The sequence below is a fragment of the Neofelis nebulosa genome, chromosome 2 (assembly GCF_028018385.1).
Source record: "Neofelis nebulosa isolate mNeoNeb1 chromosome 2, mNeoNeb1.pri, whole genome shotgun sequence".
In the NCBI taxonomy this organism is placed as follows: Eukaryota; Metazoa; Chordata; class Mammalia; order Carnivora; family Felidae; genus Neofelis; species Neofelis nebulosa.
The window spans coordinates 175,431,736-175,445,550 of NC_080783.1; the positions used below are offsets into that span (position 1 = coordinate 175,431,736).

The window sequence follows — 13,815 nt, forward strand, 5'->3', positions numbered from 1 at the left end:
AGGGTTATGAGATTGAGCCCCAGGTTAGGATTCTCTCTCTCTCTACTTCTGCTCCTCTCTTCTGCTTACACACACACTCTGTCTAAAAAGAGTTTTAAAATTTAAAAAAAATAAAAACAAAATAAAACGAATATTTTCAGAAGTAAAAATAGTTTAAGCAATATCTTATGCAGTGCAGTGGTTAAAGTGAAATGCCCTATGGACGTGGTAAAGATGAGTTTAGTGGAAAATTATTTTACACTGCTTCCATTTTAAAATTTTAATCAAAGTGACAATTTCAACATTCAGTTCCTGAGTCACACTAGCCATATTGCAAGTGCTCAATAATCTCACTTTGCTAGTGGCTACCACGTTGATAGTGTAAGCCTAGGTTCTGAGTAACTTGCCATAGGTCTTTTACTCAGTAAAAGACTCACTCAGTAAATATTTACCACGTGCCTATTACACGACAGGTGTGGTTCTAATCTCTAGAGACATAGTAGTAAAAAAAAAAAAAATAGACAAAGTCACTGCTCCCATGAAGCTATCGTTACAGTGGGATGAGAGAGACAATAAACAAATAATTAACTAAAAAATGCTTTCAGGTCGTATTAAGTAGCATGAAGGAGAATAAAGCAGGTGGAGAAATGGCAGTAGACAGAGCTGTTGTGTATAGCTTGTTGGGCTCTACACCGTCCAACTCCAAGGGACACCATTCACATTGTTTGTGATGTGAATGCCACTCCCTGAACTACTGCAGAACAGTAGCCCTGGGACTTTGGGCTGAAATCTTATGTATATTAATCAGGAAAGGTGCTCCCATAATGGAAGGTCATTTTAGCAAAGATAGGAAGGCAATGAGGGAACAAGCCATCTAGAAGTACTCTTCAGAGAGAATAGCCAGTGCAAAAAGCCCCACGGCAGGAAGAATGCCAAGCGTGTTGGAAGGAAGCAGTGTAGAACGTATTAAACAGGGGGACACATAGTAGGAGATGCAGTCACAGCAGTAGCCAGAAGCTGGATCACTATAGGAGTTTGGCGTCCATGATTAGTACTTTGACTTTTATACTGAGTAAGATGGGCAACAATGACTCGATCTCCATCTCTCTTGCTCTCAATCAATCAAATCAAATCAAATCAATCAATCAAATTTTTCTTTTTCTTTCTTCTCTTTTCTTCTCTTTTCATTTTCTTTTTGAAGAATTGGCCTGGCTACTTCGTTGTGAACAGACTGAAGGGGGAGGTTAAGTTTCCGGAAGCCAGTAACCACACTATTGTAGTAATCTGGGTGAAAGATGATGATGGTTCAGATTAGAGTCACAACAGGGGACATGGTGAAAGCTGGATTCAGAGTGACCAAGCAAGGAGAGTATTTGAAGTGGGAGCTTGAAGGGTAGAACTGGGATCATAACCTAGGGAGCCTTATTCCAGAACCCACACTTTGCACTTTTGTGTGGTGGGCTTTCCCCCACTAGAACCTAAGACAGAAAAGAGGTCATGGTTTGTCTTGTTCACAGTTCTGCCCTGCTGTCCTGCTGGTGTTGAGCCTTCAGTATGCATTTAATGAACAAATGAGCACTTAATGTATAAATCAGGAAACTGAGTCCCAAGGAGATTGGCAATGAATTAGTGATAAGTGGGATTGGAATTCATATGTACTCGTTGCACAAATATTTGCTAAGTCTTACAGACCAGCCTGCATATCCCTCCCAGTTTCTGTTGTCCAGCAAATACCATCAAAGCCAAGGCCCATTTCTTGTGAAACCCAGTGACCAGGTCCAACTTTGTTGTTCCTTTACACATGGCACCAATCTGTTCCACAAGTTAGTTGAAGGAGAACGACAATGAGCCGCATTATGCCTGCCTGCTTTGACATTCTATTCTAATGCCTTTCTGTTCATTATGGTCACCCTCCTCCTTTTTTTCCCTAAGCTCACATTTAAAAGATAAAGAAATATAATTTATCTTCCTATTTCCTTGCATGGTTTTCTGCAGCTGAACATGCTCCCCATAAAATTGATTTAAGATTCCTACCAGACTTTAAATTGATTGCAAACTGCCTTTAACTTCTATTGCTTTGTTTTTCCTCCAGCAACTTTCTTAACTTAGTTAAATGGGCAGATACTCCTCTAGCCACTGCTGCTTCGAAGGCTAGCTCCTCTAGACTTTCCTAAGGGCACAAGAAGATCAAAAACTTTTCTATTTTTATTTCATAGAGAGGGTTTTCCACATTATAAAACTAACCCATACTCATTGAAGGAAGTTTGAAACATACACACATATACACACCCACACAAAAGAAAAAAAAGGAAGAAAATATCCAACTGTGTAACCCCAAGGTAGTATCTTTAAAACTTTTTGGTGGGGGCGCCTGGCTGGCTCGGTCGGTTAAGCATCCAACTTCGGCTCAGGTCATGATCTCACGGTCCGTGAGTTCAAGCCCCGCATCGGGCTCTGTGCTGACAGCTCAGAGCCTGGAGCCTGTTTCAGATTCTGTGTCTCCCTCTCTCTGTTCATGCTCTGTCTCTCTCTGTCTCAAAAATAAATAAACGTTAAAAAAATGACTTTTTGGTGTATTTTCTTGCCATCTATTTGCGTATGTGAATGAATGAGTGAGTGTGTGTGTGTGTGTGTGTGTATGTGCACACACACTACATACTTGTTGTGAATCATGCTTTTTCGCTTAACAAGACATACACATTTTACTGTCTAGAATCTTACATATTGTTTTAATAGCCATACGTTATTTAGTAATGAAAACGTTGCTATATCCCACTGATAGGCATCTTTCCACTTATCCTTTCACAAATAATGCCACACTGAACATTTTTGTTTATAATATAGATTCTGTATTTAGAGTGATTTCTAAATCATCCCCCAAGGCAAAATCACTTCTTAATTCCCAAAAGTAAGATCATTTAGTCAAATATAGCATTAAATTATACCATTTTAAACTTCTACCTAAACTGTATGCAAATATCTACCTCCCTACTAACACTAATTATTTAATAGTTGTCTTTTGGTCTCTTTTTATTTCAACTGTGCTCATTTAATAGGTTTAAAAGCCACCAAATTTTATTTATTTGCATGTGTTTGATTGATTCTAAACTTGAATATTTCCACGTACCTGCCTATTCATTGTATTAATTATTTTCTTCATGCCTTTTTTATTTATTAGAATATCAAAATATTCTTCTTATCAATTTGCTTAACTTTTTAAAAATTTTTTAATGTTTATTTATTTTTTAGATACAGAGAGAGAGAGCACAAGCAGGGGAGGGGGAGAGAGAGAGGGAGACACAGAATCTGAAGCAGGTTCCAAGTTCTGAGGTGTCAGCACAGAACCTGATGTGGGGCTCGAATCCACGAACTGTGAGATCATGACGTGAGCCAAAATCAGATGCTTAATTGACTGAGCCACCCAGGCAACCCTGCTTAACTTTTATAGAATAAACATATTGCATTTGTCAAAATTTCTATTCAAATTGGTTTACCAGAATGCTGTTTGTGTGTCCATGTTTTTTATGGCATGATTTTAATATACATTTGGGAGGATCAGTAGTTTCTAAATTAAAAATAATTATGGGAGTAATTTTAGGAAATACAAATAAACACGAAGAAGAAAAAAATTCCCCCACATGTTTATGATAACCACTCATAATATTTGGGGCATTTTCTTTCATCTTTTTGTTACACACTTAAGTACTTTCTACAAAAGTAGTCTCATCTTCTACATTCTGCTGCCTTTTTTTTCCACTTAAAATGTTAGGAATTTATTTTAATGGCATAAATATTCTTCTTCATTATCATTTTAATGGCTTCATAATATGCATAGATCAAAATTTATTTATTCAGACCACTGTTGTTAAACCTCTTTATTTCTAATATTTCACTGTTATAAAGATGCATGGACATCTTTATGGCCAAATCTTTGGACATATCCATAATTATTTATTTAGGATGAATTTCTAAAAGTGGGTCATAGGTTTAACCAAATTTTAAGGCTTTGTTATATATTGCTAAATTGCTCTTCAAACCTGTGTCTTAAGTTTATGGTATAGGATTTATTTTGCCTTATAGTTGTAAATGTTTGCATAGTACTTGAAATAATTTAAAAGGAGCAATTTACCTAGCTCTGCATATATTGGGAAGGAAAGACAAATATATCTACAATATGCCAGGAGCCCAAATTTCCAGAGTCTATAGTTCACAATTTATAAATCTTAGAGTTAGTTGAATACATTATGTATGGCTTCTTTCTTATATATATTAGAGAAAAATTGGTTTTAAAAACTCAACATTTTACTTTGTCTACATCAACTTGTCTTTGTTCTCACAAAGCCATATTTTCTAGATCAACTAAAGATGTGGAGGCAGTGACTCAGGGGCCTAATAATAGACCTACCAAATGCTTACATTTGGTACAAATGCTTACAAATGCTACATGTACGAAGCCCTGGCTGACATTCATTCTTTCATTTGATCTCAGAATAGCTTCATTTTGGGGAAGGGGATACTGAGCTTCATAATGGTTGAGGGGCTTCCAATTCACACAGAAGTTGCAGAACGATATCTATTTCACTCCAGAGGAGTATAGTTTTCACTAGTCTATGTTGCCTCTTCTTGGACTCTAAGACTTCGTGGATTTTACTTTCTCCCCACCCCCATCCTATCAACTTACACTTGCATTTACATTTATATTAAAAATTGACCTTTGAGAATTGCACACAAGTTCTGGTTTCAGCCTTTGCTCTCTCTCAGTTCTTGTTTATTTTAATTAGCCATTTAAACTTGTACATAGCACCCCAACAAAGGAGATTTTCATATAAATGAGGATTAATCACATGCATACTATAAAATAATATAAATTAACCCCAGCAATGGTTACTTATATATTCTGAGATGTGTCTTACTATGCCTTCTATTCAGCATTGAATAATGGGTTGTGGTTTTTAAAAACCATACGGTAGAAAATTTGGGGAGGGAAAGATATTCAACACTCATTACCACAGATAATTTAAAATGTATAATCAACAAAGTAGGGTATCATACAGTGTAGTGAGATCAGAAAAAAAATGAGTCATAAATGTTCAAGTTACTGACGTTTAGTAGAAAAGTTGATGATCTGAGGTCATACATCCTTTGCATTCCATCTTGGCCTCTTACTAATGTGGGACTTTGGACAAGCCCTTTCTTATCTCTGAGAGTCTATTTATATATCTTTAAGATCTAATGATATTTTCTTCAAATACTTAAGAGGGTTGAATTCAATATCCAACAGGTACTCTAAATTGCAAAGTTATGTTACAGTATTAGCAGAGGGAGAGCATAATTTGGAATGTCACTATAATGGTCAAGAATGAGCACAGACCCACCACCCATGGTATCTCTGAGGAGTCCTGTGACCTGCCAGGCAATGAACAAACTGGCCTGGGGTCCCAATAAGAGACAAGGGAGTCGAACACAGTTTGGCAGAAAAGTTTTCATCTAGGGAGTAGGAAACCTCATTTTGGTGTTTTCTGTGTGGATTTGGCCACATTTTATTCTCTGAGCTTATGTTTCTTGGGGTTGGTGTGTGACTATCCTTAGCATAGTTTTGTTTGTTTGTTTGTTTGTTTGTTTTGGTATATAATAGGCCCTCAGTGAATGCAAACTCTGTCCCTGGCTCTCTTTATTTATAAAGTAAATGTTGGGTTAAATGTTATCTAAGTTCCTTCCAAATCCACATTTTTTTGAATTTTTTTTTTTAACGTTTATTTATTTTTGAGACAGAGAGAGACAGAGCATGAACGGGGGAGGGGCAGAGAGAGAGGGAGACACAGAATTGGAAGCAGGCTCCAGGCTCTGAGCCATCAGCCCAGAGCCCAACACGGGGCTCGAACTCATGGACCGTGAGATCGTGACCTGAGTTGAAGTCGGACGCTTAACCGACTGAGCCACCCAGGCGCCCCTCCAAATCCACATTTTAATGGATTCTTAGATTTCATTTCATTTTCATTATGCATTGTTGATTGACTAAGTTCATAATAATCCTGGTCTGGTTTCATTTGGTTCCCATAATCTTAAAATGTCATAGCTGGAAGAAACCTCATGAACCACCCAATCCGCTTATTTTACTGATGAGTAATTGAGCTCATTAGTAGGAGCAGGGGGGAAATTGACTTGATCAAGGTCACCCTGTAGGTAGTGACAGGGTAGAGAACACCGTCCATGTTTTCTGACCCATCCCAAGACTCACCACCCACCCCTTCCCCAACCTCCAGCTGCCGCTGATATGTTCCAGCCCGCAAAGCAGCACGATTTGCTTCTCTTGTGTTAACATTATTCTAGCATGTAATGTCTGTGTTTAAGGCAATGACCTGAGAAATACTTTTATTTCCAGTGATGCACTTATTTTGCAGGGTTTATTAATTTTATTTATGTGTTTGATCTCTCCAATGAAATAATAAACTAATTAGTGGGACAATTTACTGGTGTGTTCCTCCAAGGATGTTTTACAGCCTCAGTGCAAGCTTGTCTAACTGTGGTATCAGCAGATCCACTTTTGCCCTGCTGCCCTTAATTTTAACCATCAACACACATGGCAGTCAGCTCCGTGCTGGGTACTTGTGCCTCCAGGGGCATCTGGAGATATCAGGTCTTAGGGCAAAGGAACTTTTGCTTGGGAGCCTCCCCAGAATTTATTCAAGAGACAGGCTGCTTCATCAGGCTGAAAGGGGTGGGAGTTGGCCTCCCAGAGAATTGAGCCAGTGTATTACCTGAACTTCCCAGAATGTGAAGGTTAGAGAATGAGGAAAAGCAATGTATACAGAAGTGTTGCAAGTCGCAGATGAAAAAGCCCATAGTCCATTAAGACCAAGAGCAAAGCAAGGAGCATGATGAGAAGATTGATATGGACAGTAGCCGCAGGAACATTGCAAGATGCAGGAGCAAGGGTGAGAGATGCCAGATGACCCAGAGTCATTGGAACAAATAGCACAGTAGTACTGAAGTTTTCATTTGGTTTGATTTGGTTTGGTTTGTTTTTTTTTAACTGGCTTTAATGTGAACTACATGGACTTCCTTCTCAGACAGCCCCCATCTGTGCTCTCTTAACAGCCAATACTTTCTCATCTGAGAATTATTCATGTCTCATGTCATTATTTGCTTGCCTGTCCCCATTTAACTGTGAGCACCATTATATCACCAGGGCCTAGAACCAGGCCTAGAATATAACATAGGTCAATAAGCATTTGTTGAATGAAAGAAGGAAAGGGTGGATGGATGGGTAGATGGATAGATGGATAAAAGAAGAAGTGAATCAGTCTGTCAAAGCTACTGGAGGGTCAAAGACTTGTGACCTATATGATATTCATGTGCCATCTTTGATGTACCAAGCAGAACCCAACGAGAGATATTTTTGCCAATTATTTATATTTATTATAGAATTACTCACCCATAGCAAAGAAGTATCCAATATAAAAGTGTTTAATCTATCTTGACTAAACCTTCCTTCTTATTAATGTTTAGTTACACCACACACAGAAACATATTCATTTGGAGTAGAGGTCAAAGGTCACAGTACCCTAAACCTTTAGGGGGTAACTCTGCCGGCCCACTAGTTGCCCCGTGGGTATGGATGCTGACACTGTCGTGGCTGCCACTAAACTGTCACTGTGGGTTGCATCTAGCATGAGGGTTCTTGTCAGAACAACTTCCAGACCTCTAGCCAGAGACTGGCTGGAACATTAGGAGGAGGAAGGTGGGGTGGGGGGTCCTGCAGTGGGAGCTATGCAAGCTCAGAATCCTCTCACTCCGTAGTAGGAACCCCTTTACTGAGATTGGCTCCCTTAGGGATGTTACCTTTGTTATGATTGGCTGCATGCAAATTAGGAACCCCGCTGTGTTCATCGCAGATATAGTGTATTCCCATCTAGGCCACCCCTATCCAACTGGCTGTAGAGTTTTGGGAGGCTGTGCAAATGAAGTAGCCCTAACTTGTTGATGCTGTTTACACTTGGCGGGACATAAGCAGTCCTCATGTGTTGGCGATGATAAAGTGCTAGGGCCAGATCTGGGACTTGTGGTCCTAATTTATGTATTTACCTTCTGTATGCTCAGAGCGCCTGGGATTCTAGATAGGGATTCTAGATTCCAGGCAGATACCAGGAATTGGGCATGTCTTTGAGATCTTTGGTGAATACATAGAATTATTTGTAAAACAATTTAATTATAAGGCCTGCCATTTGTTCCGTGACTACCACATAGCAGACACAATACCAAGGTCTTTCAATATAGTACTTAGTGATCACAATTCTGCAATTAGGTATTCTTATCCCATTTTAAAGTGAGGAGACTGAAATTCAGAAGGGTGAAATAACTTGTCCAGTTTCACACAGGGCCCATTGTGTTGATAAGAAAACATACTAAGTTTCATAAGGAGTAGCAATGATAACTGCCAAAGATGGAAAAACTGGCAAAAAAAAAAAAAAAAATCCTTGAAAAAGCAACTCTCCATTGGCTCTTTTACTCCAAGAACTAAGGAAGGTAGCAAACATGGTGCATATTATATTTTAGCTGTAACATACCTACAGACAACTTGCAAAGCACTGGTGTTTTTCTGGAAGCTGTGTTTGGGGGCTCTGGGCTTATTCCCACATCTCCAAAAGCAGAGTCTGTCCCAGGCTTCCATACTGTCCAGCTGACAAATCATAGTCTCATTTTGATTCTGTGTCATTCGTCAAGGACCAGACAGCATGCATGTGTGCCCACATCTCTCCTTCTAGATGACTAAAATAGACTCTCCTATGTAGTCACGACCTGGCAAGGAAAGGCTGCAATTTTATACACCGTCCCTCATGGGTAGAGGTTCTTCACCAAAAGTTGTAAACTCTCAATAGATTCCAAGCATGAGCATTGTTTATTTTTTCTGCAAACTCTAGGTCTGGTGTATATTGAAAAGGAGTGTTTTTTTCATTGTTGTTGTCCCATTAGATTTTTCAGTTTATTGTATCAGGCGTTAACACCTGGATGATAATCTGCTGAATGATCTTCCCCTATGTCACGTTTCTTCATGGCACTTATCATCTGGCATACTTTGTATTTATTGCTTTGTTTAATTTGGTGTCTGTCTCCATCCCCTGGAATGTAAGCTCATGAGGGCAGAAATATTCATTTAGTGTGTTCTTGAATCTCCAGTGATCAAAGCAGTATTTGGCACAACTATGGTCTCAGCAAATATTTATGAATAATAACAATGGAAGGGTAGATGTAGGTATATATGGATAGATGGACAGATGGGTAGGCCCTGTCAACTGTGAAAATTTAGGGTGAAATTATAGTAATCAAGGTAAAACAGGTTTGCACAGTACTATGAAACTAGACCAACAGAATAAAATCTAGAGCCCAAAATAGACTTTACTGACTGAAAACTTTGTACATGATAAATATATCACTATAAATCAATGCAGAAATCATAGACTAAGATATAAATGGTACAAGGAGGATGCATAAATATACAGAAAATGTACTGAATCCTAACCTGACACCATGTAAAGAATATCAATTCCAAGTAAATTAAATGCAAGAGGCATAGCTTTAAAAACTTTAGGACGAATTATAGGACAATGTCTTTGTGACGCAGGGGTAGGAAAGGATGTAATGAATAAAATAAAATAAAATAAAAAAGCACCTACCTTAAAAGAAGTACTAATAGATTACCTTACATTAACATTTTAAACATTGTATATGTTTGTTTGTTTTTTTTTTAAACAAAAAGACACGCTTTGGATCAGGAGAAATGGTTGGAACATACGTAACCGCAAAAGGGTTGAATCCCCAGCATGCAGATTAGTATAGAACGTAATTATAACATATCCAGAGGTACCACTACATATTTTGATTAAATTTTATCATTTTACCGTTTTGCTGTTTCTTTCCATGGCTTATGCCCACACCAAATTTAGGACTTTGCTAAATGTCACTTTCCAGGTAAAGTCTTCCCTAACTACCTTTTTTGAACTTGAGGTCTCACCTTAGCGCCTTCATTACCCCCTCTGCTTCTGCTTTCGTCACGACACCTATGATCATATGACACACTAGACATTTCTGCTTTCCTATATGTTTAGTGTATGTTGTTTCCTCCCTGGAACAACTCAATAGAAAAAAAAAAAGGGGCATATGTTAAAGTAGCCAAAAAACCATTACAAAAATATAAAATAAAAATAACAAGAGAATGTTCAATGTCACCAGTAATCAGAGAAGTGCATGCTAAAAATAGAAGATATTTTATATCCATATTTTTGGAAAACTTTTAAAGTCTGGCAATCCCAAATGTTGGCAGTGCTATGAACTCAGGCTAGATTCGTATGAATTACTACTGCCACACTGGAGAGCCATGTGTTACATCTAATAACTTTGAAGATGCATACACCATAGAGAAACCTCATACACGTGTGTCGAAGGAGTTTAACTGCAGCATTACTCCTGTTAGCTAAGTTTGGAAATAGCCCAAATGTTCACCAATATGAATGATTAAGTCAATCTAAATACCTAATAAAATATTACCTAAATATTAAAATGAATGAATGTAAGCCAATTCTATCAAAGTGGCAAAATCTTTAAAACATATTTAAGAAAATAAGCTTCAGATGGATGCCTACTGAGGGATATCATTTAAACGAAATTTTAAAATATGCAAAACACTGCTATATGTTTTTTATGGAGGCAAAGCATGTATTAGAAGCAAAAAAGCATGCATGGAAATTTAGGAATATAGTTATTTTTGTGGAAATGGGAAGGAATTCATGGGATAATTTGTTTATATTTATAATGTTTATTTTTAAAAGAAAATGTTTAAAGCGAATATGACAGGGTGGTAATATCTGACCAGGCTGAGTGGCAGTACATAAGTTTTGGTTATAATTATGTCTGTGCTCAACTTCATGCTTGAAATATTTAATAAGAAAAGAAATAGGAGGGTACTTAAGTGTGACTGACAAGGAATAAAGTTTAAGCCATAGCATATCAAATAATATGGTGTGACATAGAAAAATTGTAAACTGAATTTTGTTATTAGACAAAGACTATATACAAACCCAGATTCAATGCCTTCTTTTCATAGTAGTTCATGAGATTAGGCTTTGGAACCTGACATTCTAGGTTCAAGTCTTGACTCATACTTAATAACTGTTTAAAATTAGGCATCAGTTTTCTCACCTATAAAGTGGAAAAATGAGATAAAATAGAAACTATTTTAAAAAGAGAGAAACTCAACAAAGCCAAGAGTTGATTCTTCAAAAGGATCAACAAAACTTACAAACTTTAACTAGAATGATTAAGAAAAAAAGAGAAGACACAAATAACTAAAATGAGAAACGAAAGAGGGTACATTACTACCAACATTACAGAAATAAAAAGGATTATAAAGTGGAAAAATAGTGCCTCCTCATAACAAATATTCTGAGGACGAAATGAAATCCTATTTGTGCAGTGTTCAACACATGTCATGGCACATAATGAAACCGAAGATCAGTATTGATGTAAACAGGCATAAGCTTGAAGTCAATTTTGAATGCCATGCTTTCTCTCATTTTATTTGTTTTCTCCATTAACCCTACCAAGTTGGTGTTATTATTATCCCATTTTATATGTAGGAAAACTGAGCCTGAGAAAGGTCAAATAACTTGCCCAAGATTTTCCATTTCTTAAAAAGAGAGATGAGATTCAAACCAGATCTATCTCCAGAAAAACATAACTGTAACTTAATGTCCTGGCTATATTTCACTAGTTTTATGAGTAAACTAAATTGAATTCATTTACAATAAAACATTATAATAATCTATCCCTTAGCTTTATATTTTTCTTTGAGTAGGAAGTCAACCAGCCATTGCTGATTAAAACTAATAACAAGTGTCTACTTAGTGTATGTGTATATAAGTTCACACATGTAAAATAACTGAGTTGCCATAATGGGCTGTTGTTACTAGATAAATATTCCTGCCTTAAGCAGATTCTTGGGCTTGGAATTGGAAGATCAGTAGGCTGTGGTATTCTATTATGTTGAGTTTTTCTCTCTCTTTTTTTTAACCATGGGCTCTTCTTTTATTTTTATTTATTTATTTATTTATTTATTTATTTATTTATTTATTTATTTCTGTTTCACTGTCTTACCAGAAAAATTGTTATCTCTCTGCTTTCCATCTTCTTCCATCCTCTGTGAATCCAAATGGAACTTAACTTTTATTGTCACTGATTATTTTGAATGAACATGTTTCTTACAGTTTCTTACAGTTTCTTACAGTTCCATTTATTATGTCTTTTATTCATTCATATATTCATGCATGCATGCAGCACACATTGAGTGGTGACTATGAACTTGCTTCTGGTTAGGTTCCTGGGAAGTAAGGGTTAATAAGTCTGTAGAGAGAGGCAGAGGTGGAAATGGACAATCCCCGGGCAGTTTTATCTACTGGATGGAATTGGTACTACGGAGCATGGGGTCCCCCATTTTGATGGCGGGGGGGGGGGGGGGGGCGGGTGTGGAGAAGTGACACAGAAATGGTGATGTTTCCCCTGAAACTCCTATTTGTATGTTTATTTACCATCTAGAAAATAATGCACGATTGTAGAAAACTTGGTAAGCATAAAGACAAGAGAAAAATAACCTATGATTGTGCTACAATGAGCCACTGTTAGCAGCTGATATATTTTTTAAGACCAACTTGTACATGGATGAGCTCAAATTTTTAAGTAATTTTATTATATTCTACATATTTTCTCATATCCTGAAAATTTTTTAAAATTATTTTTATATGTGCGTTAATATTCTTAATATGTTAATATGTACAAACACTAACACTCATTTTATCATTCCTGTAACAGTTGTCTCTTTCTTACAAATAACATTGTGATGATAATCTCTGTGCATATTGTTTCCTTGAGAAGGAATCCTGAAGGCGAATTACAGATTAAAGTGTATGATCACTTTTAAGACTTTTGACATTTTCTCCAGTGCCCTCTTCTTTACTGATATCCAGGCAAGAGCTCATGCCTTTAAGAGAGTCAGATGAATTAGAAGTTGGAGAAATTCTTTAATAATTCCTACACATGTGTAGATATGCACATGAATGTGTACACACACATTTTAGGCACATACACATGTATCCTGACTCCCTCCTACCTGGGGGGCATTGTGTAACACCTCTTGCCTAGTACTTAAAATGGGCTGATTTGTTGATTTTGTTGTTGTTGGTGGTGGTGGTGTTTTTGTTTTAGCCACCTCTGTATTTCCAGTGCCTGGTATATGGTAGGAATTTAGGAAATGTTTCTTGAATGAAAGAGAGGAAAGAAAAATAAGGCCATTAAATAATTATTTACTTTCTTAAACATCTTATTTTATTTGCTTTCAGCCTTCAGCAAGACATGGTGGTGAACCCTGGCTCTAAATCTTCATGATTGAGGGACTCTTTGACACAACACAAAGGTAAATATTTGAGGCTGGTTGACTCACGGGTATGAGGAAAATCTTCCTCTCTGGGAAAATGGCTCATAAGGGTCTCTGAGTCCTCTTCAAGTGTGGCTTTGTGCTTTGTGTTCCTCCTTAAAACATCCTGGAGGGTACATGGAGCCTTTGGGAATTGGAGCTTAGGGTCACTTTTCTCTGGTCTATTTTGTGTTTGTGCTTAGAGAAAGGGAATAGTGATTCCCTTTCTTCTCTTCTTTAACTATCTAGGAAGTGTCATTAGGAGTTTTAAGTTTTCCTGCCTGGGTTTTAGCCTCTCCTAGTAGGTGGTCTCAAAATGGTTTGCTTTTATTTTTATTTTTTTTTTCAATATATGAAGTTTATTGTCAAATTGG

At 37.2% G+C, this 13,815-nt stretch overlaps 1 protein-coding gene across 17 annotated transcripts in view; it reads left to right on the forward strand.

Moving 5' to 3' along the window:
* DAB1 (DAB adaptor protein 1) overlaps positions 1–13,815 on the forward strand; it is a 1,141,854-nt gene that overhangs the window by 520,927 nt on the left and 607,112 nt on the right. For all 17 annotated transcript variants that reach the window (XM_058717264.1, XM_058717252.1, XM_058717251.1 and 14 more), the window contains one exon: positions 13,368–13,441. The gene's annotated coding sequence lies outside the window, so the exon portion shown is untranslated. The remainder of the gene's footprint in view (positions 1–13,367; positions 13,442–13,815) is intronic.